This window comes from Pinus tabuliformis, chromosome 8 (assembly GCF_031772625.1).
Source record: "Pinus tabuliformis cultivar Carrire ecotype Pingquan chromosome 8, CPIR1, whole genome shotgun sequence".
In the NCBI taxonomy this organism is placed as follows: Eukaryota; Viridiplantae; Streptophyta; class Pinopsida; order Pinales; family Pinaceae; genus Pinus; species Pinus tabuliformis.
This window is the reverse complement of record NC_142294.1, coordinates 863,378,127-863,405,189: the sequence shown is the minus strand read 5'-3', so window position 1 is coordinate 863,405,189 and position 27,063 is coordinate 863,378,127.

Sequence of the window (27,063 nt, the reverse complement as noted above, 5' to 3'; positions counted from 1 at the left end):
TACAGAATGATCATGGTTGGCACTATCATAGATGAAGGGGCTTCCATGAGTATCCTTTCCTCAACTGCTTGGAAAGCACTTGGTTCACCATCACTTCTGCCTGAGATTTGAAATTTTTCAGGCTTCAATAAAGGAACTAGTCAATCGTTAGGGATCCTTCCAAATGTTCCTGTAACTTTGAGAAGGAAAAACGTTCACTTGAACTTGATGGTAGTCTAAGGGCCATTATATTACAATCTATTCCTTGGGCGTGACTACATTTACAGCATGGGAGCTATTGTTTCCTCACTCTTTCGAGTAATGTGTTTCCCATATGAAGACATAATGGTCCAACTCATTGACCATCTTTCATTCCCTGGTTCAAACATGGCTACTAGTCAAATGCCATCCCTAAATGGTCTCTTTACACAAGCAATGTCTCATCAACCTCCAGTCCATCCACCTGATGAATGCGATTGATTCGGTGAATGTGATGAAACCTAGGGGGAATGCGCCCTGGTCTGCCTCAGCAGGAAAACCCCAGGTAAAAGATAGGTTTCCTCGTAGGATATATGACCAGTTTGACACACCCGTCCATTTAGGATATGGGATCAGTCTGGAAAAATATTTCCTCATCGAAGGTTATGTGATTGGAAGTGGATCCACACCTTTCACCTTTGTCTATTTCGATGGATAGAGCCAAGGAAGTGTTTTGTCTACAATGTGGATAAAACAACCTTGCTTTAATGCAAGAACTTCCATATGGTAACCTGGAAACTCTACTTTTCTTTTGCCTGGGGGCATGCAAACCTTTTTTACGCAAGTGAAAAGCGACTAGCATAACTCTAACCCCATAGTTTTTACTAACTTCAACTGCTTAAGTTAGGTGATTGGTCTGATCCACCATTCACCTTTGCAAGGGCCAACGGCACCGGCAAAGTAAAGGAAATGTTTTGTACGAAACTATCCTACCTAACCTTAGTAGTTCATTAACTCTTATGACAATAGTTGGTCGTTCCTAGCCTGCATACAAAAGGCTCATGAGAAAAGTTTCGCATGGGGCAAGCTCACTAAAAAATGAACCTACTAATGAGAGACATCCTTAAAGACGACTGGAACGAGCAATGTTTCTGCAAAGTTCAAGCTCGTTAAAAAATAAACCTAGCTCTGAGCATAGTTTCCAAAAGATTCAAGCTCATTAAAAAATGAATCCACCCTTGGTAAATAACCTTTGTGATCACATCGCTAACAGATTTTTGAGCCTTGGTCGTGTTCTTACCATCACCTCCACTCTTTTAGCTGATCATACGCCTCCACTTGATTGTTTACCCTTTTGAGGAACAGTTGCGATGAGTGATTCTGTTAGCCACCGTCTTTACACTGCCGTGATTGAAAAGTTCCAAACTTACCTGGAACCAGTTGCTACCCGAAAACATCACTCGTTCCTCAAAAAAAAGTCTCTTTTAAGCTCTTTTTAGACTTGTAAAATATGAAATGTTGTCGAACAATTGGCCTCTCCAGCTCGTTAAAGTGATTGGAAGTGCCATCCCTCCTCTATATTTTAATCTTTTTGGACCTGAGGGATCATTACACAAAATGATCGAGCGCTTGTCTTTTTTCGGCTCGCTAAAGTGATCGGAAAAGTCATCCATTTTGTATTATTTTATACTTTTTTCAGACTTAAGGGATTATACTATGAAAAAGGTCTACTGGAGTTTCCTTTCCGTCTCTTTTTAGACTCTCTAAAACTGAAAAGGACCAAGTTATCTTTGTCGTTAAACTTGTTAAAACAATAGCAACAAACTTGTCCATATGCACAAGAGCGAGTTTCACTATCGCTAGGCTTGCTAAAACATAGCGATAGGTTTGCTCGAAGGGAAAATTATAGAACAAGCATATGTTATCCTCCTCAATCTTGACAAAAATAAAGAGGTACTGATCAGCAATGACTGGGGAAAAAGGGAAGAAAACTTGAAGAACTTCGTTGGTAGCAGGTTGCTCTTGAACGTGACACTTTCACTCCATCACCATGATTGAGTCGGGTTGGGTTATTCTGTTCACCGGTCATATCACCATTGGTCCTCTGTACCATCCAATTTTTGGGTTAACGTTACCAATCCATTTTAGTGTCACTGATATGATCAAGAGAAGTCGCTCAGAGAATTCACGAACCCAGCTAACGCCTCATCCGCTGCAATACCTTCACGCTCCATTTTTCATGACCACCACCCTGAACCTTGTATTATCATATCATTTTCACCTCCACAAAATCATTTGCTCCATTTCGTGTCGTAGATGTGGGATTCATTAAGGCCCTCCTACAACGGGTCACTTCTTATCGACATCAACTCATTATCCAAGAAGTTGACTTAGGAACAACCCTTTCAGTACTTTGAAGCTTGCATGCCTCAATGGCAAGTTTCTCACTTCCAGCGATAGGTTTACATCAATGGCCTTCGACCAAAATATTTTGCGTGGTGTTCGACATCGACTCATGTATTCACACCACGTGAATTGTACTGTATTGCCTTGAGGATCATTATCATTATCGGTGATCCCTCTCGCGCCTGTTAACAACTTACATCATTGGCTAGTAATTAGGCGATGTCTTTCCATGTTCTACATCAGAACATCTTTTCACATGGATCGACTTGTACTTCGGGCGAAGATTGAACGAGTTTGAAGACCCCGGATCTAGTTTCATCCATCTGGGCTGCGATATATTCAGGAAAATAAAGACATCAAATGTACTCCATAGCTACACAGATAATCATCTGAGCTAAAGGATGATGGATCTACCAGAATCATCAGTCTACCACATAGACGATTGTCTATCCTATGTACATGAAAATGAATTTATAAAGCTGAGCACGGGAATGCCCGCCTTAGCTAGATCATGAAAATATTATCAAGTTAATGTATTGCATTGTATCTTATTACAGGTCACCTTCCAATTCGAAAAACCTCGGATCCTCATGATAAAGCATTTCACCCGACATCAGAAGATTTACGACCTCATGCTTTAGGGGGCAACTGTTATAGAAATATTTGGGCACTGCAACCCCAATCACATATTTCCATAAACCAAGGGTTTCTAAACCCCTAAAAGTGTTGTTTCATACCCTAAAAGATCAAGGTCAACTGATTACATCATTTCCCAAAAGTTCTCCCTGAAAAAATACTCAGAACTGGTCAAAATTGGACCATACAGACTACTCAGTGTTAAGGGTGTGATGCATCTCACCTGTTACACACAAGGGGTGTGATGCATACTGAAAAGCCCTTCTGTAGGGTGCGATGAGCGAGAGTAGACAAATGGCAGAGGCAGTTTGCTAGGTGGAAACTCAAAGAATCTTCTAGAAACTACTCATATGACACTTGCCTCTCTGAATTCGCCTAGGGATGAGTAAGAGATCATGAAATCTCCAAGTGGAACCAAGAAATATCAATGAAATGACACTAATAAAAACCCCAAAAGCTGATTCAGCCCCCTACAAATATCTATATATGGATCCCTCATCCTGGAGATCCAGAGGCTGGAATTTTGTATTTTGTAAGGAAGTGCTATTGGTTTCTCTGTGAGACATTGTATTGTTGGGTGATCTAGCTTTTTCATGAGGTGAAGAGGGCTTTCATGCTGGGAGGATGGCGCTGGATCAGACAGCTGGCTTGTAATCCTCTCTTCTACTACTTCTATAAATAAATCTATTTGAGTTTTCCTCCATATACTTGTATATTTCTGAATCTTGTATTTGTGTATGCATTTGTATGGTTAATGTCCATCTGATTCTACATTGTTTATGGTTATAGATCTCTATGCTTTGATGGTATTTTGTTTCTTTGACTCTACATGTGTTCTTTGAAGTGGGAAAAGTGTGAAAGGAGCGGCGAAATCTCTATCAAAGGAGAGAGGAAACAAGTAAGGAGCCAAGCGAAAGACTAAGGTTGGTGCTCTCTGCTTCTCTCTCATCTATCTATCATAAAGGAAAACAAAAGTTACTTTAAATTGTTTGTTTCTAAGATAGCTACCCGTCTTAGTGGGACTAGCAGATCTGAGTAGACACTAGTTTTCCCAGAGATAGAAAAAGGCCTTGCTATCCATTGAATTTAAGTATAACACATTAAGGATGGTAGCCCAACTAGATCTAGATCTCAGTAGTGCACAAAAATTGAGATTGTTCGAGTTGAATGGGTTGGATGAGTTTAGAATGCAGACCCTCCTACATACAGAGGTAATTCAACTTCAGAGGAAGATCTGGCATGATAAGAACATCAATAAAAAGCAATTTCAAGAAGGTGATTGGGCTTTTTTATATGATTCTAGGTATAAAGACTTCAAGGGCAAGTTAAGGACAAGATGGCTAGGACCTTATGTTTTAGAAAGATGCCATGATAATGGTTTAGTACATATCATAACCATAGATGAAGAGGCCATTCCTTTACTTGTTAATGGACATCAACTGAAAATTTACAAGAGACCATTGTAAAAACAAGAATTCATTGATGATATCAATAAAACAGTGATGGTAGTGGAGCAAGTTTCAGCTCCTACCTTGTCAAATCACAAAGAGAAAAAAAAAGGACTTATGTGAAAACCTCCATGAGGCGCCTGAGTCCCACTATCGGGTTGAAAACCTCTTGGGGCAGCCCAATGGTGTCAATATAAAAAAAAGAAAGAAAAAAATGAGAATAAAAAGATCCCTGGGTGAAAAACCTCTTGAGGTGCCCAGGGCAAACAACTAGGATGAAAACCTCTCAGAGGCAGCCTAGTTGTTTTCAAAAAAAAGAAGAGAAAAATCATGAAAATTTCTATTTTGTAGGTCAGCAAGAAGGATGATCAGAGAGAAAAGGAGGATCACCAAGAGACCTATTTCACTCACATTTTATTTTTCCACTCATTTTCATTCATCACTCTACCATTTCTCTCATTTTTTCCACTCCTTTCCTTCAGTTTACAAGGGGACTGTGTTTTCTACAGGATCCCCTGTAAACCTACAAGATCCCCTAAAAACCTACAAGATGATCTTGTAGGAATCACAGTGACCCAGAAATCCTATAGGAAGCAACCCTAAAGGAAAAAATGACCTACTATGTCAATGAAATAGCACCCATACATCATCATTCCATGACCATAACCATGTGCACTTTCATCACCCCTGCATTCACCCTTAAAGAAAAAATATCAGTTTCAAAAAAAATATCACAATCTTCGAAAAAGAAGGAAACAGAGAGAAATAGGGAGAATCACCTGAGTATTCCTCATTCTCCACACTCCTAGTCTCCCTCTCCATCCATGTCACCATCCTCAAACTCCCAGCAGAAGGTATGATTAAGAGTTTTGAGGGAGAAGCAGCTACAAGACATCCTGTAGGAAATCCTGTAGTAGCCTATCCCATAGAATACAAATCATAAGAACAGCAAGCTTCCAGCATGATGATCCAAGAGTAGAAGGGACTCCAAAGTAGCAACATCACCATCATCTTCAACACCATGTACCTGCACCACAAAAAATCATCAGAGAACAACAGAAAAGGGAAGACGAATAGTATGCAGCCAATACACACAACAAGCACCTCTGGTCTTCAACCACTGTAGAAAGGTATTAAGCACCATAAGTAAGTATCCCGCTCACTCACTCATGTGCATAATGTAGTCAAAAGATGTAAAGGTTACAATTGCATTGGTTTATAATCGAAAGGTGGCCAGTTAACTTGGCCACCTTCAATCAGTCAACAAAGACAAAACAATTTTTCCTCTCACACGTGGCAGCAGTCAACTCAAAAATAGAAAGGAGAAGGACAAAACCAGTTAAGGATACGGAAGCATGAAGTGTGAGTTTATTATGAGGAAGTGGGGAATGATGAGGTGGTAGTGGGGACCAACGGTCCAAAAATGGAAATCGTACATCGGCTGCTAGCACACCACCTCAACCCAAATGACCAGAAGAGGAAATAATCGTCATCCCCATGCATTCATGCATTCACTTCCTAGAGTATCACTCTCACAAGTCGCTCTCATACCCCAGCAACCTACAACAAGGAAGACACCATCATTTTTCTACACCGGAATTCCTAAAGATTGCACAGGAAATCCTATAGGATTGCACACAAGATTCCTACAGGATACATAACGAAATTCTACAGGATAGGCCGAGAGGAGTTTCAGAGGGGAAAACTTGGGGTTTGACCACAAAAAACATTATGAAGAGGTAGGCTCTGTAATTACATTCCTCTTTCCAAGTAAATTGATAAAAAAAATCCTCTAGTTTGAGTGAATTTGGTAGTTGTGCAAGAGAATTGTCCACACAGTCATCTCAATTTCTTACTTCTACATTTGAAAAATGTATCAACCATCTCATCTCCTCAAAACCTCACCAACCAAGATGATAGGAGGATTTAATAAGAGGGAGACCACTAACACTGTGATAATCCAACAACACCCTCAAGTACTAGAAATATTCACAAGGCATAATTGGATGGGGTTTCTCGAAAAATTAAGGGGGTATGATGATGAGGTGGCCTAAGATTTTTCTCTCTCCCTCATTCCACTCAGCAGAGTCCATGCCACTGTTGTGGTAAGAAGCCTCTCCATAAAACTCACCCTTGAACTCATTAGCATAGTTACCACACTTCCCCTAGGAGTACCATGGAGGAAGGAAGGCAAAGGAGATAGCCAGGTTGCCAAAAGGATTTTCTTTTTAGAAGGTGAGGAACCCACTGAGGACAAAAATGGAGTAAGGAGAGCAAGTTTGCCATATCCCTGGAATGAGGTAAACTACCAAATTATCAAATACATTTCATGTGAGGGTAGGTATAGTGTGGTCTATGGCTATCATTTTAGGCTTCTTGAAGAATTGTGATTTGGAGCAGAAACACCCCCTCGCCATAGGCTTAGCATACCATACTTCCTGTTGCAATCACTAATAGACTCAAGCATTAAAGTGCAAGAGGGAAATTCCCAAAAGTTAGGTCACGATGGGTTAATTAGAATCCTTATAGAATATTCCCTCCAAAACCTCAGAATTCCTATAAAATGGCTAGTTTTTAGAGACATGCAGGCAAAGGAAGACATCAAAGCTCTCACATATGATGTTAGTCCTACTGTCAGTGAAGAGGAAGAGGAAGAGACTGAAGCAAAGGAACAAAAAGTAGAGCATGAAGAAGAAGAAACAGAAGGAGATGAAGATGAGATGGATGAAGAAGAAGATGAAATAGAATAAAATGAGGAAGATGAAGAAGAAGAGGAGAAAGAGAAGGAGAATGATGAAGAAACAAAGGAGGATGTTAAGGAGGAAACTGATAAAGATGATGAGGATCTACAAGAGGAAGAAGAAAGGAAAGGCATAGGTGAAGAAAGCAATGGGAAAGAGGGGGCATAAAACAAGGAGGATTCACCTAGGGTGTCTCTAGAACCCACTAAGAGAGAGGCAACAACTACCCTTACTTCTCTTAGCACCCCCATTAAGCAAAATGGCAAAAGACAGAGGTAGACTCCGTAGAGTCTAAAGATTGCCCTACCATGACATCATTTTTGCCTAATAATCCTCTCTTTTTCATATATATATTTACCACTTAATAAATCCATATCTCCAAGGTTTTGATGAACGTATGCATTAGTATGGATTCTTCTTCATATTTAGCAGTATACCCTATTGTTTTAATTAAAGTTGTAATTAGCTACCGAATCAACCTGTTTCCGCAGCTAGTCTAGGATTTCGTAGTTGCCTTCATTGTTCGCGAGGTTCCAGAGCTCCAATTCAGAAATGAAAGGTGCAGATGGATAAAAGGTGACTCCCTCATGGATACCTTCTTATTCACTCAAAACCGTTTTCCAAAGGTGGCATAGGAGATCGCAGTCAAACCTTGAGTCAACTGCTAGATTAATGCAGAATAGAGCCGAGATCAGCTGAAACCTTATCGTTTTTCTTTTGAAATAGAAAAACGATAGTTTCAAGATATAAGATTAGATAGGGTTAAGAGATATTAGGCTTAGAATTCTCATACAATTATGCAAGAGACATGTTATAAATTTAATGGCCGCACTGTTATTTGGGTGCGCGCTGAATGAAATGTTTTCTGAACAATTTGTGACTTTCGTGTGAATGAATTTGGTTTCTGTGTGCAAGTATTGTACTAGTTTAAAGCTTTGAACTACTATGTGGAGGGCCCCTACAATTAGTGTCAAGTTTTGATCGAATACAATCTGATTTCCTTCAATTATTCAATTGCTTTGTTTTGTGTGATCATGCTGTATAATGATTTCAAATTGTTATTTGCATAAGAATTCTACTTTTCTTTATACCTAGATTAGATTGTTGTTTACTTTGCTTTATACCTGGTACTGCACAGTCATTTCCTTTGCTTATTATCCAGCATAATTGAGTGTGTTTAATTCAGAAATGTTGCTTGGATTACATTGTTTGAACAGAAATTGAACAAGCAAGAAGACTTCTCCTAAAACAATTGAGTTCAATAGTAATTCCTTCATAGATGCTAGAGTAAGATTCTATTTTACACTTAGAGGATTAGGAGCTGCAGCAAAGAGATTTAAAATCAAATTCTAACAACCTAACATAAGTAAAATCACCCTCACATCATCCACAAACTGATTGAATAACGATTAATTCCTAGGAAACTTATCCTTAAGAATGACAACATTAGTTCAACTAACAACATCACCTCCATCCTAGGACTAGACTTTGAAAAATACATAACGACATACTAAGATAACTTCTAAGCACATATTGTGCACCTATACTTCATCAGTCTATGCACCCTAGTTGACAATTTATGATTGCCAATTCAAGGACATTGAATTGACCAAACATTTTGGCGTCATTGTTGGGGAAGTATAATTAGAAGCCATAAAAAAAAACAACAAACAAAACCATCATTAATTTAAAAACATGACATGCATAGGGATAGAGACTCTAGGGGTAGATTTGTAGGATGAGGAAGAAGTTTAATTCCCACAAATCCACTCACTCCACCATGATTTCGAGATTCAACACCACCTACTCAAACCCAAATTCCATTTAGGGGTCGAAAAAGACTTCCTGAAGTCTCAAGATTGGAAATTCAATCCAAAACTTCACCTACTTCCTCTATTGAGGCTGTAATTGAAGAAAATCCTACATCCCCAACCACAGGAGTAATCTTTCTATCCTCCACTGGTGAACAAATCATGGGAGAAGAATTAGAAATTCCTAGTGAAGAGGAGGTATTGGAAACTTTTTCTGAACAACCATTGATAGAGGAAGCAAAAAGAATATAATAACACTATCTTAGTTCCGAAGAATCTATCATGGCCAAAGAAGAAGGATATGTACATAATTTCCATGGTGAAGAGGATAGGATTGGAGGCAGAGGAAGAGGAAGAGGTAGAGGTAGAGGATGGGGTAGAGGCAGGGAGAATCAAGATCTTTCGGGATTCCCTATTCTTGATGAGGATAAACCCTCACAATGAAAAATATATCACCTTTGATTCTTCCTAATTTACATGGGAAAAGAAACGAAGAAACAAAGAAATTTCTCTTCGAATTTGAAGTATTGTGTAGATCGTATGAATATCTGCATGATGCTCAAAAGTTGAAATTATTTCCTACCACATTAAAAGACTCATCATTAAAATGGTTCATGAGTCTAGGCATGCATTCCATAACAACATGGGCACAGATGAAGGAGGCGTTCTTGGGCAAGTACAGAGACTATTGTATGCTTAGTAACCTTAAAGATGAAGTCTTCAAAATGACACAGAAAGAAGAAGAGAATCTTGAAGACTTGGTAGAAATATTTTTTTATAATGTTAAAAGAGAAAAAATGGATAGTTTGGATGAAGAAACCTTAAAATCTCTTTTACTCAGAGTTGTTAAAGATGAATGGATCGATCTACTTAACCTGACAGGGAAAGGATATATCTCCCAAATCCCATTTGCAGATATTTGTGATTTTAGTGTATATATCTCAAGGGGCAAAGTAAGAGTTGGAAAGAGTCCTAGAGACCCTCTCTTATCAAGAATAAACAAGTTTGCAGCTGGAACAATTAGTAGGGAAGAAATAGGGAATCTGCTTGATACCTTTAAGACAGATATTTTAGGGAGCTTAAGTGAACAAATAGACACCCTTAAAATACAAAACAAGCAAAATTCTGAAAATGTTGCATTATCTATCTTCTGTCCCAAATGTCGGAAGAAACATGCTCTGAGAGAATGTCCCTTAGACTCAAAAGTCATAGAAACCTGTGTCATATGTGTAGATAATCATGATACAAAGGAATGTCCATCCTTACCAGGTCTCAAGGCTGTATTCAATGACGAAGGAATCTTAGAACCAGTAGACCCTCTCTACTTTCTGTCTAAAAGACCATGGAAAAAGCCCCAACCAAATCAACCACAAGGATTTATACCACAACAATTTTCCCAATCTTCACAAAGTAATTGGAATCCAACTTGGCAATCTTGGGCTCTGCCACAATCACAACCTTGGAATCAAGGATGGAAAAATCCTTATGGAGCTTATGCTCAATATCAGCAATACTCGCCATCCTATATTCCACCACAATTCTTAACCCTGTCCAATCAAATTCCTCAAACTAATCAATTACTATAAGTCCGAGTACAAAGTCAAAATCTGTAAATTTCCCTACCATTTCCACAAAAATCAAATCAACTACCCGCTCAACCACTTCCAAATCCTAATAATAAAGTACCACAACAACCAGTATACAACATGGAGGGTTAGAATCCTCAAACTTATGTAATAACCCCACTAGACCTAAACAATGTTCAATTAAGGTCTGGAAGGGTATTACCAAAAAACCCTCCTGTTGTCATTCAGAAAACAAAATCAGATCTTCAAAAACATAAGAATTAGTCAGAAGAAGGAGAGACCTCTCTTCCACAAAAAGAAACTAGACAAATAGAAGAAATTCCAATAAATTCTCCTATCATAGAACAACCTTCAATATCAGTTAAGCCACCTTTCCCAGAAAGATTAAAAATCGATGAAGGAGTAGAGAAACAAATTATCTTGCCTGATTATAATATGATGGATGAATTGAGAAATGTCTGTATTAAGATTCCTTTATTGCAAGCCATAAAAGAAATACCATTTTTTGCAAAAAAAATTAAGGAATTAAGTACACAACAATTAGGAAGAAAAAAATATATATATAGAAAGAATTCAGTTAGTCAGAAAAATTGCAGACATTAGGATGGGGAAGACGACAATCCAAAAATATCTATACCCAGGAAGCCCCATTGTAAAATTTCACATCGATGGAACTAAAATACCAAACACACTAATTGACCTAGGGGCAGCCATAAACATAATGAGCAAACAAGTGATGGACACACTTAGGCTTCCTAATCTTCAATACACACCAACTTTGTTGCAATTAGCAGATAGATCTGTTATTAAACCAGATGGTGTGTTAGAAGATGTTTGTGTATCCTTAGATTCTTGGGAATATCCTGTTGATTTCATGGTCTTAACACCCAAGAACAATCTAGGAGGACATCCCTTAATTCTAGGAAGACCTTGGTTGGCTACAGCAGATGCTTTCATCAGCTATAGGTCAAGTGATATGTTTATCTCAGATGGAAATTCTACAAAGAAATTTACATTATACCCCCCTACAAGAACAACAATAGATACAAAAACAGAAGAATGGATAGAAGATGGAGAAGACATACAACCTATTTTTTTCACTGGACAAGTAAAAGAGGAAGATAAACTTTTAAAATTGTTAGAGAATAATGAATCTTCCTCACATTATGAGCGTAGTCAAAATGAATATCTCTCCTCTAAACAAGTATCATTGTTGTCGATGGAAAAATTTGGGAATTCCTCGATAGAAATATTTCCAGGAAAAAACTTAAATATTAATGAAAAATTGGAAGACATTCAAAAGAAACCATTCATAGAAATTTTACAGAAACATTCTTTTGCTTTTGCATGGGAATATACTGGCATGAGAGGGATTGATCCTAAAACCTGCATACATCATATCTACATTGAACAAAATGCAAGACTAGTTAGACAACCTCAGCGAAGAATGAATCCAAATCTAAAAGAAATTGTTAAGGAAGAATTGCATAAATTATTGAATGTAAATTTCATTTATCCAATATCTGATAGTCAGTGGGTTTCACCCCTGGTAATCGTCCCTAAAAAGAATGGAAAATGGAGAGTATGCATTAATTATAGGGAATTGAATAAAGCAACATTAAAAGACCACTTTCCCCTACCTTTCATAGATCAGGTCTTAGACACTTTAGCAGGAAAAAGATATTTTTCCTTCCTGGATGGGTTTAGTGGATACAACCAGATTCAGGTGGCCCCTGAAGATTAGGATAAAACCACATTCACTTGTCCATGGGGAACCTATGCTTACTAGGTACTTCCCTTTGGGTTATGTAATGCTCCTGCAACATTCCAAAGGGCAGTCCTTGGTATTTTCTCTGACCTTATCCATGATTATGTGGAGGTATACATGGATGATTTCATAGTCTATGGGGATTCTTTCAATGAAGCACTAGGGAACCTGGAGAAAGTTTTAATAAGATGTCAAGAAACAAACCTCTCATTAAGCCATGAAAAATGTTTCATGATGTTTAACAAAGGAATTGTTTTAGGTCACCATATTTCCAGAGATGGAATTAAGGTAGACTCATCTAAGGTGAAAGTCATTTCCAAGTTATCAATGTCGAGTTTTCAAAAGGATGTCAGAAGTTTTCTTGGTTCTACCCGATATTATAGAATATTTATAGAAAACTTCACAAAGATTTCATCCCCACTCTTTAAATTACTTACAAAAGACTGTGAATTCATTTGGGATTCTGAATGTCAAGTTGCCTTTGAAACATTGAAAAAGAAAATTTCTGAAGCACCCATCTTAAAAGGACCTAGCTGGAAATTGCCTTTCCCTATCTCAACAGATGCCTCAGATTCAGCCTTAGGAGCTGTTTTGGGACAAAAAGATCTCACTCCTTATGCCATTTATTATACCAGTAAAAATTTAACCCCTACAGAGTTAAATTATACTGTAATCGAGAAGGAGTTTGTAGTTGTGATTCATGCCATTAATAAGTTCAGACATTATATAACTAGCTATGAAACGTTTGTCCACACAGAACATTTTTCCATTAGATACTTAATGAATAAACTCGTCACTAATGGAATAATAACTAAATGGCTCCTACTTTTACAAGAATCTAACATAACCATTCTAGATAGGCCAAGAAAACAAAACATAATTGCCAACTTTCTATCTAGAATACAAAATGAAAACAATGATCAACCCATAGAAGATAAATTTCCTAATGAATATCTTTTTGTAGTATCTACTAAATCACATTGGTATGCAGATATTGCTAATTATTTGGCCACAGGAAAAATGCCATTTCATTTAACTCCCAGAGAAAAAAAAAGAATAGTCCACAATAGCATATCCTACTCATGGATAAATGAAGAATTATATAAGACAGGACTATACCTCATCATCAGAAGATGTGTTCGGGAGGACGAGATACCAGAGATACTAAAAGATTATCACGATGATCCATGTGGAGGACATTTTTCTGATAGGACAATCGCCTACAAAATCCTACTTCTAGGATATTATTGGCCTTCCATTTTTAAGGACACCAAAGAATATGTTAAGAGATGTGACAATTGTCAGAGAATGGGCAAACCTACTCCTTCAAATGAGATGCCATTGCAACCACAGGTGCTTATTGAACCATTTGAAAAATGGGCACTAGATTTTGTTGGCCCAATCAGCCCACCTTCAAAGCAAAAGAAGTATATTTTGGTATGTATTGACTATGTCACTAAATGGGTAGAAGCTAAAGAACTTCCTTTTGCTACTGAAAATACTGTAGTTTCATTTCTTTTTGAGGATATTTTTACTCGTTTTAGTGTGCCAAGAGAAATTGTAACAGATCAAGGGACACAATTCACATCTAGACTAGTGCAGAAGCTTGTGGACCAATACAAGATAAAACATCGGAAGTCAACTCCATATCATCCACAAGCCAATGGACAAGTTGAGTCCACAAATAAAGTGATTGAAGCTATCCTTACAAAGACTGTACATCTACATAGGAAATATTGGGTGGAAAAACTTCCAGAAGCCTTATGGGCCTATAGGACTACATGGAGGAATACTACATGACATACTCCCTATGAACTTGTTTATGGGAGGCAAGTATTACTTCCAATAGAGTTCCAGATCCAGACCTATAAGACAACAATCCAGTTAGATCTTGACTTGTCAGAAGCCCTGTTACACTAAAAAATGTCACCTTGACTACTTACAGTTAGTATGGCTCAAATCAACAAGTCATGCTACCCTCTTAGGCAAGTCTCATGCCTCTGTTATCCATCTCAAACTCAAAGAAGAGAGAAAGTCTTGTAAAAATCATGTTTATCTCTGGGGTCGCAGGTTCTCTCTAGCCTTACCTGCGGGGACGCTGACCATGTTCACAAAATCCGCGTCCATAGACGCTCTGTATGTTAAGGGACAGGTGCGTCCCTCTGTAAAAGGCAAAATGCGCGAGTTTTATCTTGAAAAAGTTACTTGTGGTTACTTCTAGAACATTCTAGAGGTCGGTTTGATGAAATGGATGCGCCTCCAGTTGGTTCATGTATCTCTATTAAGGGGGAACTTATCCCATCAATATGGGAACTATCCCACCCAAAGAGGGGGATGATCCCATTGATAGTGGACCTGAATAACCTCTTTACAGCACTATAAATAAAGGCATTGAGCCAGAAGGAGAAGAGGTTGGAGCTATACATTTTCTTTGGGTAAATGCTGCAGGATTTAGGTCTTCCATTAGAGCCCTTGTGAGGAGAGATTGTCTTCACTTGATTCTACTTGGGAGAGGGTGAGCTTTGTCAAAGTAGAGGAAAACCCTTGATGGACCCTGGGAGGAACTTGCACAACACCAAGGCCAGGTTGTAAGAGTTTCTTTGTTTCGTTATTAATACAAACTGGTTTATTTTTCTCAATAGCTTGTGTTAATGAGTTATTTCATGTGTTCCTTGGTCTGCATGTTGAATATATGTTTTATTATATGAAATGCAAGTGCTTGGTAATTGTTTGATTATTTGTGGTTGCAGGAATTGACTTGAAGGAGGAGCTCATCCGGATCGTCAAGAACGGACTTCAACAACAGCGTTTTGGAATAAGGTAAGCCTAAACACTTGTAGTTTTCATGTTGTAAAAGGTGTATTTAGAGAAAGATCACTCCATTTTGTCTTGTTTGTCATTAGAATGTCTTAGACTTCTAGGAAGGTCAGTCGTGTCCGCACCCTTGACAGATTCCGTGTGACAAATTGGCGACTCCACTGGGGAATCCATTAATGAGAGAGTCTTTTCCTTTATATGAACTTTGCTTTGAGAAAATCATTGTTATTTTCTGGTTTTTGACTGTGAGAATTAGTATTTGGGTGGCTTAGCTGTAGATTTAGTTGGCTTTAGTTTTTCTTCCTTTTTCCAGAAGGACGCAGTCTCTGTGTGCTGCACAGTGCGTCCTGGGACGCGCTGTTGTCGACTGCACAGTGCGGGGCCGCACCTGTGACAACGGGTGGCCTGCGTCTTTCTGTAAAAGTTAAGAAAATTCCATTTTTGCTTTAATTGCTTTTAGATTTTGGTTTTTCTTAGTGTTTTCTGCCCAGATCCTTTAGTACCCTGTCGAAAATCTTCACCTAAGCTTGTTCCTGCTCTTAGCTTTCATCAATTGGGTGTTTTGAGTCTCTTTTTTGAGAAATTCTTAATTTGATTTCCTTTGGTCATTACTTGGAGGTTTGTCTCAGTCTTTTCACAATTTTGCATCTTTTTGCTTTTGTTTTTGCAAAAAAAATTCCCCCTCATTCGCCGGGGGGGGCTAAATTGTGTATGAGTGTTAATCGCCTTTGAGTGTTTTTATGTTTTGATCTTTGGAACTCTCACCCAATTTTCTCAATTTGCACTTGATTGGTTCTTAGATCACATTAGAATCGTCTTGTGTTTGAGAATTCTTTTGCATAGATCACATTTGCATAATTAGAATTCTCATTTTCAGAATATTATTGAAAAATGTGCATAGATTACATTTGCATACTTTTCGAGTGAATTGTGCTTAGATTACAATTGCATAGTTTACATTCTGAAAAATCTATTGTAGATTTAGATCAGCTTTCTTTGATTTGAATTTACACAAAAAATAAAAATAAAAAAATTGGTTTGGAATTGATTTGCATTAGTTTTTCTTGATGAAATTAGTGCATTAGAGAATTTGTTAAATTTTCTCTTAATGATCAATTTTTTGCATTGTTGGAAGTGAATGGAAACTCTATCCTTACTTTAGTTAGGATTCATCGAATTGAAAAGATTACATTATCATATTCGATTGCATTCAGTTGAGTCAGGTCATAACACCATTGGTTTCATCTCCATTTACCCATTTGAGTAATAACAGCCTTAATAACACAGCGCTTAATTAAAATTCATCTAGTAATTTTTACATTTCTAGGGCTCTGAAACACCAACATAGCTTAGGCTAGGGTCTTGGAGTAGGTGAGTACTTAACTCTCCAAGACTACAAAACCAAACAGATAGTTTATCTTGAGTAGATTAAATCCAATTGTTTCAGTTATACTCTGGGAAAGCTCCTCTTAAAGGAGAAGCACGAGCTCGTGTCCGAACCAGTGAGGGGATCATTCCTCCCTCGTTGGGAACGATGCCAGACAATACGTATTACAAACGGTAAACCTCGGATTAACCATTGTCGAGGAGCCAGGGGTCACTTATCGGTAAACCTTGGATTATTGTCAAGGAGCCGGTAAGGGGATTGAGCTTGTTACTCTGCCCTTGCGTGCTGTCGGAGTTTAGACTGTTCCCCCAGGTGTAATTGTTGTGATTGGTAACTTTAGTGACCATAATCTTTAGGGTTCTACCGAGGTGACGGTGGAGGGAAGGTCCCACTGTACCTGGAGCAGACGTCGGCTATACTCACTTGGATTTTCCGGGGGGTTCACTTCACTTCGAGACGGTTAAAGTGGAGGAACTTGTGCCGGTCTATTCATTAAGCAGGTTGCCGGGGTAACTGTTCCACCCGCCATTTCTGTACTGAATTCTGCGAGGTTGGGCTTAATCACCAACTAGTGTTTTCGGTCCGGAAGGCTACTGTTTGTGTATGGTTTGACTCCTAGATTTGATAGCGCGTGTTAATTTGTTTGTTTTTACTTTTAGAGACCATAGGTGTGAATTGTGAATTGTTAATTTTAGTTTTAAATTGTTAATAAAATTCACTGAAGTTGAATATAATGGCAAATGTTCCGGAATTTATCAACCTAGGAACCCCTCCTAATGAGAATCCTAGTACTTTTCCTTACTTTGGAAATGTTGGTCCTCCTTATATGGCTACTTTGTCATTACCTGGATTTACAATAGGTTTACCGATATGGTTATTTTCAACTTCGTTGGCCCAAAATACTCCAATTGTTCCACCTCAACGGGATGCTTCACCTCAACAGAGTTCACCATCTCAACATCACCAACCTTCTGTTGACCCTTTACCTTCTTCGCCTAATTTTTCTTCCTCCATTTCTTCCTCTTCGCCTGGTAAAAGCCTTGATGCTAGTAACCAGGAGGCTAAGAAGAAGAAGAAAGGGAAGAAGAAAAAGAAGAAGAAGAAGCAAGATAAGAAAGAAGTCAACCAACCAACCATGGCTGTAAGTGTTAGTTGTCTTGAGGAAAATTCCGACATGCACCGTAAACCCAAATACCCTTGCAGGCTTTGTAAGGGTGACCACTTCCTTGTCAATTGTCCTGGTATTCCAAAGGTCTTGGAAGTATGGTCAGAAAAATCTCATCAACTTTCCATTGATCCATCAACCAGTGATAGTCAGGTTTCTGGGAAAAAGGGTAAAGTTAGGTTTCCTTGTAAGTTATGCAAAGGGAGTCATCAAACTCACATTTGCCCTCACATGGATGAAGCCTCAACATTGTTGGAAAAACTTACTATTCTACAGCAAGAATTTCCAACTGGTTACCGTAAACTTTCTCCCAACCTACCGTCAACTGACGGAGTGATTGATCTAAATTCAAGTACGGTCGATCACACTCTTCCATTGGAGAGTGAAACTCATGTCACTCAGGTTGATGATCCATTAGTTGATCAAGTGGTCGTTTCAATTTCACATTTGGTCGATCACACTCTCCCTTTCGAGAGTCAATTTCATACCGCTGATGTTCTTCTTGTTACATCAGATTCTTCTATGCCAGGGGGCATTTCACCTGTTTCTATAGAACCCCCTCCAAGTACTGAGGTCTTTTCCTTTGATTGGAATAGACTGACAGAACCTCGTCTTCCTTCCTCCATCCCTTTCCAAATCATTGTCAAGGCGGGTGGTAGGGACATACATCGTACTCAGGTAGATGAAGGTGCTTCTGTTAGTATTTTATCCTCAGCTGTTTGGAAAGCTTTGGGTTCCCCTCAGCTTGCGCCTATTACGCAGAATATGAAAGCTTTTAACAGAACAATTAGTGAACCTTTAGGGATCCTTCCTAAGTTTTCTATTACCTTGGAAGGTAAAACTGTCTGTATTGATCTTATGGTAGTACGAGGTCCCTTGGATTTCAATTTACTCCTTGGGCGAGACTATGTTTATGCAATGAAAGCTGTCGTATCGACACTCTTTCGCGTGATGTCTTTCCCTCACAATGGCAGTATTGTGACTGTAGACCAGCTTTCGTTCCCTAGTCTTGTTTCAACTACCAATAATATGACACCCCTAAATGTTCCTGATTCTAAAGTGGTATCTACCCTGCCACGGGTTAATTATGTGGCAACTGGTCCCATGATTTCAGTTACCGATGTAAGTGAGCCTCTCACTGTTTGCTCATCTTCCTTTGATTTAGCTCCGGTAATTGACATGGAAAACTCTATGGGATTACTTGAACACGATGTTCTTATCCCTTTTGAGTCCCTTGACATGTGTTCCTTCCCAAGAAGTATTCTTCCTTCGGATGAAGACCTCTTGGAAGCCATGATCAAGGTGTGTCCATTGACATGTCTTTCCTCCAGTTGGAAACCATGATCAATGTTACGAGGATAGTTTGTTCCTCTCTCAACCTCGTTAAAAAATGAAATTGGATGGCACGAGGATAGTTTGTTCCTCTCTCAACCTCGTTAAAAAATGAAATTGGATGGTACGAGGATAGTTTTTTCCTGTATCAACCTCGTTAAAAAATGAAATAGGCTGTAGTGAGGAAAGTTCCTGTTACTGAGTCAACCTCGTTAAAAAATGAATCAGGTATGAGGACAGTTCCTGTTACTGAGTCAACCTCGTTAAAAAATGAATCAGGTATGAGGAAAGTTCCTTTTACTGTGTCAACCTCGTTAAAAAATGAATCAGTGTGTACGAGGAAAGTTCCTTTTACTGTGTCAACCTCGTTAAAAAATGAATCAGTGTACGAGGATAGTTTTTTCCTGTATCAACCTCGTTAAAAAATGAAATAGGCTAGCATGAGGACAGTTCTTTTACTGAGTCAACCTCATTAAAAAATGAATCATCTAGATTTTAGGATATGTAGATGGATTGTAGAAAGTAGGGTTTGAGGATAGTTCCTGTTACTGAGTCAACCTCGTTAAAAAATGAATCAGGTTTGAGGACAGTTCCTGTTACTGAGTCAACCTCATTAAAAAATGAATCGGGTTTGAGGACAGTTCCTGTTACTGAGTCAACCTCATTAAAAAATGAATCAGGTTTGAGGATAGTTCCTGTTACTGAGTCAACCTCATTAAAAAATGCATCAGGTATGAGGATAGTTCTTTTCTTGTGTCAACCTCCTTAAAAATGAAACAACTCCCTTTTCAAGTTAAATATTGAAAGAAAACCTTCATTTCATCCAGCCGGTTGAATGCACTGAAGCCTGGGGGGCATGTACCTCGCTTTGCATCATTATGCTGGGGGCATGCGAACTTCTTGAGCATAGTTCCTTGTCTTGTGTCAAGCTCTTTAAAAAATGAAACAAGGGTAGGTTAAATAGATAGATTGTAGAGCGTAGTCATGAGCATAGTTCCATGTCTTGTGTCAAGCTCATTAAAAAATGAATCAAGGATTTTATGAGCATAATTCATTGTCTTGTGTCAAGCTCATTAAAAAATGAATCAAGGTTTTCTAGAGTAAAGTTTTTGTTAGGTAGATTGTAGAGTAGTCATGAGCATAGTTCCTTATCTTGTGTCAAGCTCGTTTAAAAAATGAAACAAGGGTTTTGAGGATAGTTCTTTTCTTGTGTCAACCTCCTTAAAAATGAAACAACTCCCTTTTCAAGTTAGATTTTGAAAGTAAAGCTTCATTCCATCCACCTCATTGAATGCAATGAAGCTTGGGGGGCATGTACCTTGATTTGCATCATTATGCCGGGGGCATGTGAACTTGTAACAAGCATAGTTTTTCGTTTCAAGCTTGTGTAAACATGAAACCGAATCCGAGCATAGTTCTTTTCCTGTGTCAAGCTCGTTTAAAAAATGAAACAAATCCTCCTCTACTTGAGTCGAGAGATTGACTAGATCTCGTAGATGTTAAGTTCGATATTTAGGTTAGTTATTTCAGTTTTTGCATAATTTTCTTACAGTTTAGGTCGAGTCTTTCAAATGATCTCGTAACTCAACCTTCATTTCATCCATCCGATTGAATGAAATGAAGATGGGGGGCATGCGCTCTAGCAGTTACGCTTAGGGGGCATCAAGCACAGTTTTCTCTCTGTTTCAAGCTTGTGTAAAAATGAAACTACTTTGAAGCATAGTTTTTGTCTGTTTCAAGCTTTTGTAAAAATGAAACCTATCTCGAGTCAATTTCAGTTATTTTCAAGACTCGTTAAACTCATGAAAATACCGAGATTATTTTGCTATCTTTCATTCTCGTAAAACAAATGAAAATGCCGAGTTCTTTCCGTCTTTTCCTGCTCGTAAATTAAATTGAAAGTCGGCCATATGAGTACATTTTTATCATTTTTTCGAACTCGTTAAAACTTACGAAAAAGTGAAAACCATGAGTACATTTTTATCATTTTTTCGAACTCGTTAAAACCTACGAAAAAGTGAAACCACAGAGTCATCTTTTAAGCCCTTTTCTGACTCCTAAAACATGAAAAGATCGCCGAGTGTTTCTTTTTCACTCGTTAAAACGGAATTAAAAGACGGTCCCCTTTTAGCTCTTTTCTGACCGTAAAATTAGGAAAAGATTGCCGGGTTTTTGTCGTTTCAAACTCGATAAGGAAATAAAACGACGTGTCTTTGATCGCTTTTTACTTTTCAGGTCAACGATACTATTATGAAAGTACTCCTTGGTCGCAAGATCAAGCGGTTCCCCCAGGTATTATTTTATACTTTTTCGGGCTTGAGGGACACAAATATACGAAAAAGTTCAACGTGGAGTTTCCTTAAGTTTTTCAGACTCTCTAAAAGAGAAAAACGCCGAGTTTCTCCTATACTGGACTCGTTAAACTTTTACAGTAAAGGACCTGTTCAATTACAAACGGGAACGAACCACTCCTTCCTAGGGTTCGAATTTAAACTAGGTTGGACTCGTCCGAAGGATGAGCTTATAACCAAGCATATGTTATCCTCCTCAAGCTTGTTAAAAATAAAGAGGTACTTGCCAGAAATGGTGGGGGAAAAGAGAGAAGAATGAACCTATTTGTCACCTTTTGTTTCAAACGAAACTTTATTACCACTCTTGGACACGACACTTTTGGCATTTCACCTGGGTTGGGAAATCTTTTACCTCACAGTTGACCAAATAACTTTGAAAATCTTTAACCGGGTTCAGGGATTAACTTTGAGTTATTCGTCACCAAACCATCTGTCGTGTCGTTATGTGTTCAAGAGGTCTGCAAGCAAAACTTTCATCTGCAAAATACTTGTCATCCATTCAACCATCCCTGAGTCAGTCCTTACAGCAACATTTCTTCAACTTGAACAATGATTTCGTGTTGCGGGCTTGCCTGCAACGAGTCGCTTTCTATCGACATCGACACATTATCTAGAAAGATGACTTAGGAATCGACAGTACCTTGAAGTCTGCATGCATCAATGGCAGGTTTCTCGCCTTTGACGTCAGTTTACATCATTGACTTTCGATCAAAGGATTCCGTGAAGTGTTCGACATCAAAACATCTATTCACATTTCACGGGTTGTGCTTGGTACTTTGAGAACCATTGACATTACTGGTGGTCTCTCTCACGCTTGTTAACAATTTACATCATCGACTGGTAATCAAGTGGTTTCTAACATGTTCGACATCAAATCATTTAATCACATGGCTAGAATCGTACCAATTCGGGAAGTAGAAGTGAAGACCCTGGATCTAATTTCTACCATCCAGGCTGCGAGGAGTTTTGTATTCATTGTCTATGTAGACTTATCATAAACAGATGGCTGCGTCCATACTGTGTCTACAAAAGTCTATAAAAATAATGTACTGCAAGATCATTCCTGTATCAGGATAGTTAGTCCATTAGTTAAAGTTTTGAATCTGAGTATGGGAATGCCTACCTCAGTGATGATATAATCTTATCCATGTATTTTGTGTTGAAAATTGCAGGTTCCAACCAGGCCATCCACAAGGCAATTCTTGAAATGATAAAGCGCTTCACCCTTCCTAGAATTACAAAACCCTATTCTATTCCAGGCTTCGCACTTTAGGGGGCAATCTGTTACACTAAAAAATGTCACCTTGACTACTTACAGTTAGTATGGCTCAAATCAACAAGTCATGCTACCCTCTTAGGCAAGTCTCATGCCTCTGTTATCCATCTCAAACTCAAAGAAGAGAGAAAGTCTTGTAAAAATCATGTTTATCTCTGGGGTCGCAGGTTCTCTCTAGCCTTACCTGCGGGGACGCTGACCATGTTCACAAAATCCGCGTCCATAGACGCTCTGTATGTTAAGGGACAGGTGCGTCCCTCTGTAAAAGGCAAAATGCGCGAGTTTTATCTTGAAAAAGTTACTTGTGGTTACTTCTAGAACATTCTAGAGGTCGGTTTGATGAAATGGATGCGCCTCCAGTTGGTTCATGTATCTCTATTAAGGGGGAACTTATCCCATCAATATGGGAACTATCCCACCCAAAGAGGGGGATGATCCCATTGATAGTGGACCTGAATAACCTCTTTACAGCACTATAAATAAAGGCATTGAGCCAGAAGGAGAAGAGGTTGGAGCTATACATTTTCTTTGGGTAAATGCTGCAGGATTTAGGTCTTCCATTAGAGCCCTTGTGAGGAGAGATTGTCTTCACTTGATTCTACTTGGGAGAGGGTGAGCTTTGTCAAAGTAGAGGAAAACCCTTGATGGACCCTGGGAGGAACTTGCACAACACCAAGGCCAGGTTGTAAGAGTTTCTTTGTTTCGTTATTAATACAAACTGGTTTATTTTTCTCAATAGCTTGTGTTAATGAGTTATTTCATGTGTTCCTTGGTCTGCATGTTGAATATATGTTTTATTATATGAAATGCAAGTGCTTGGTAATTGTTTGATTATTTGTGGTTGCAGGAATTGACTTGAAGGAGGAGCTCATCCGGATCGTCAAGAACGGACTTCAACAACAGCGTTTTGGAATAAGGTAAGCCTAAACACTTGTAGTTTTCATGTTGTAAAAGGTGTATTTAGAGAAAGATCACTCCATTTTGTCTTGTTTGTCATTAGAATGTCTTAGACTTCTAGGAAGGTCAGTCGTGTCCGCACCCTTGACAGATTCCGTGTGACAAGCCCAGAAGCAAAGGAGGACACAATTAAATGAGCTTGATGAGATCAGACAAGAAGCCTTTTAGAGGACCAGTTTAGTACAACAACAAAGGTCAAGATGGCATGCTAAGTATATTAAAGAAAAGAAGTTTCATCCGGGAGATTGGGCATTTCTCTTTGATTCAAAATTCAAAATTTTTCAAGGGAAATTCCAAACCCATTGGCTTGGACCTTATGAGGTTAATAATATCTTTGATAATGGTGCAGTTAGAATCAAGATTATTGATGAAGAAAGAACTCCTCTATTAGTAAATGGACATCGACTCAAGCTTTACCAGAAACCATTAACAAGAGAGGAATTTGTCAAAATATTTTAGGATAATTCAGAACTAAAGATGGTCAAGAAGAATTCTTCTTCTTTTCCACCTTAGCTATTTTTATTCAGGTTTTTTCTTAATATCTATATATATATCTATATATATATATATATATATATATATATATATATATATATATATATATATATATATATATACATATACATTTAATAATATGAAAATGAAAAAGAAAAAAATTGTATAAACATGAAAATCAACATGTTGTTGGCATGTTTATCTATTTAGAGTGAAAACCAATTTATTAGCACTTAAAAATTTATTTTCAAAAAAATAAATATAATAAAGCTCATCTACTAAAGATTTCTTTCCCTTAAGTTGCAAAAACAACAACTTTCCGTAGCTCGTCCAACTTTCTGTAGCTTGGACAATTTTTCGCAGCCAAACAAATTTCTACAACCTAATAATTTTGATGTCTATAAGAATGCTTGATGATCTGGATTAAAGGAAAGTTGACAACGATGCACCTGCAAAAGATCAAAGGATAGCAAATGAGGTTAGCAACAGAAAAATAAAGGTACGTGTTGCTTTAATTTAATAATAGTGAAAGATATATAGCATGTATGAGTAAGGAAATACAATACTAAAGTACAATCATTATAACCTAAGGGTAATGGTTGTCTAATGAAATATCATATGCCACCACTCTAAAAGGTCATGTCACGACCTTGTGCCAAATCTTCCAAATTAATTATCAAATCATAAGTTTGAATGTGCCTAACGGTTGAATCCATTTCCATAATCCTCTTGATAACCCATCCATTCTTCCTTATTCCTACACTCCTCCATTTTTTCACAATCATACCATCTTTCCACCAGCCAGCAAACCCGATCAGTCCCATTTTCATGTCAAGGTAGCCAATTTTCAAGGCAGCCAATTTTCAAGGCAAAGCATCCTTCAGCATGGGGGTAATTGTTCGGACTGAGCCAACAGGGAAGCAATTTCTGGAGGGGTACCCACAAACCAGGGAGCTGCTGCAAAGAAGACAATGGCTGTAGTTCATTGAGAAGTTTAGCAGTTGCCACAAATAGCTACCCAAGTCATTTTAACGTTCCTTCGATGGAATGGAGGCCGAAATTGGGGACATCAAACTCACAGTAACGGAGTCCATGATTGCTGAGGCCACCAGTTTGCCAAGGCATGGAGAAAAATGGTTTAAAAATAGAGGGATTGATAGCAAAGACTGGAGGGTTTTCCTTAAGAATCCAAGCATGGACACGATGGTCTACAAAAAAGGTATTCCAAGCTCTGCTCTTAAAATTAAATGGAGAAACTTATTTCTTGTGCTTCAAAAGTTTATCACTTGTGAGGGTAGGTTTGGACAAATGTACTTTTACAGTATTAAAATGATGATGCACTTCCTAGAGGATCATCAGATGAATCTACCCTATTTTCTCTTGAATAGCCTCAGGAAAATGGCTACAAATGTTCATAAGAAAGTTCAATGCATAGAAAACACCATGTACCATCATGGTCTAGTGAAAATATTGGTCGAATTTCACCTCCAAAGTACAGGGGATGACTGGGAAAGTTTCTTGATAAGGAATCATTTCAAGGAAAAATCCCCAGAAAAACCAAGTAGCAGCAGGATCCTCAGAGGGAGAAAAAGAACCATAGAAATGACAAGGGAACAGGCACCTCAAACTTAGATAGAGGTAACAGAAGAAGAGCTACCCATAGTAAAGATTTTGCAGAGAATGAAGAGGGGAAACCCTAGAAGAAAGAAAGCTAGCCCAGGAAAAGAAGAACTCTCACAAATTGAAACCTCTTCTCGAAAAGGAAAATCAGAGAATAAGAGGAGGAAAGTGCAGAAAATACAAACCCCAGGGTTGCGAAGAAGCACAAGGTTGAGTACGACTCAACAAACAACCCCAAAAACTACAGAATACATCAACCTGGAGGAAAATGAGCCGACTGAAGAGGAGCCAACAGAAAACACTCCGACAGAGATTGAGCCAGTAGAGGATGAGCCAATTGGAAGCCTTGGGGATTCTCCAAGAGGGTCACCAAGATCATCACCACAACCTTACAGCTCACCTCTAGGAAGCCTGATACATAGTCCAAGTATTGACCCTGCACAGCAGGAAATATATGACTACATAGAATCACTGGAAAGGAAGGCGACAACAACAAAGGAGACAATACAAAGCCCTGGAGAAGGAAGCAACTAGGTAAATGAACAATCAGCCTCAAACATCTTGAAGCAGGAGATCTTTGAACTGGAAACACTGAATTGATATCTTAAAAATGAAAATCAAGCCCTGAAGACACAGAGTGAAATACAGATCGCCAAGAGTGATAATCTAATCCTACATCTAAGCCTGTGGTATAAGAAAAACAAGAAGCTGAAGAAGGAGAACAAAATTATGCAGAGAGAGATAATCAGTTTAAAGTACAAAATCCTAATGAGGAAGCCTAGAATTCCAATCTCTGCCAGAAAGAAGAAAGTAGTGAAAAGGGGAAATAACAAACAAGAGACACAAGCAGAAGACAAGGAAGAAGTGTATGAGGACATACAACATCTCCAGTCTGGGGGAATGTAGAGTCTGAAGATTGCCCTACCATGACATCCTTTTTTCCCAATAATCCTCTCTTTTTCATATATATTTACCACTTAATAAAGCCATATCTCCAAGGTTTTGATGAAGGTATGCATTAGTATGTTTTCTTGTTCATATTCAACTATATACCCTATTGTTTTAATTAAAGTTGTAATTAGCTACCAAATCGACCTATTTCCGCAGCTAGTCTAGGATTCTGTAGCTGCCTTCATTGTTCGCGAGGTTCCAGAGCTCCAGTTCAGCAACGAAAGGTGCAGATGGATAGAAGGTGACTCCCTCATGGATACCTTCCTATTCACTCGAAACCATTTTCCAAAGGTGGCACAAGAGATCGCGGTCAAACCCTGAGTCAACCGCCAGATTAATGTAGAACAGAGCCGAGATC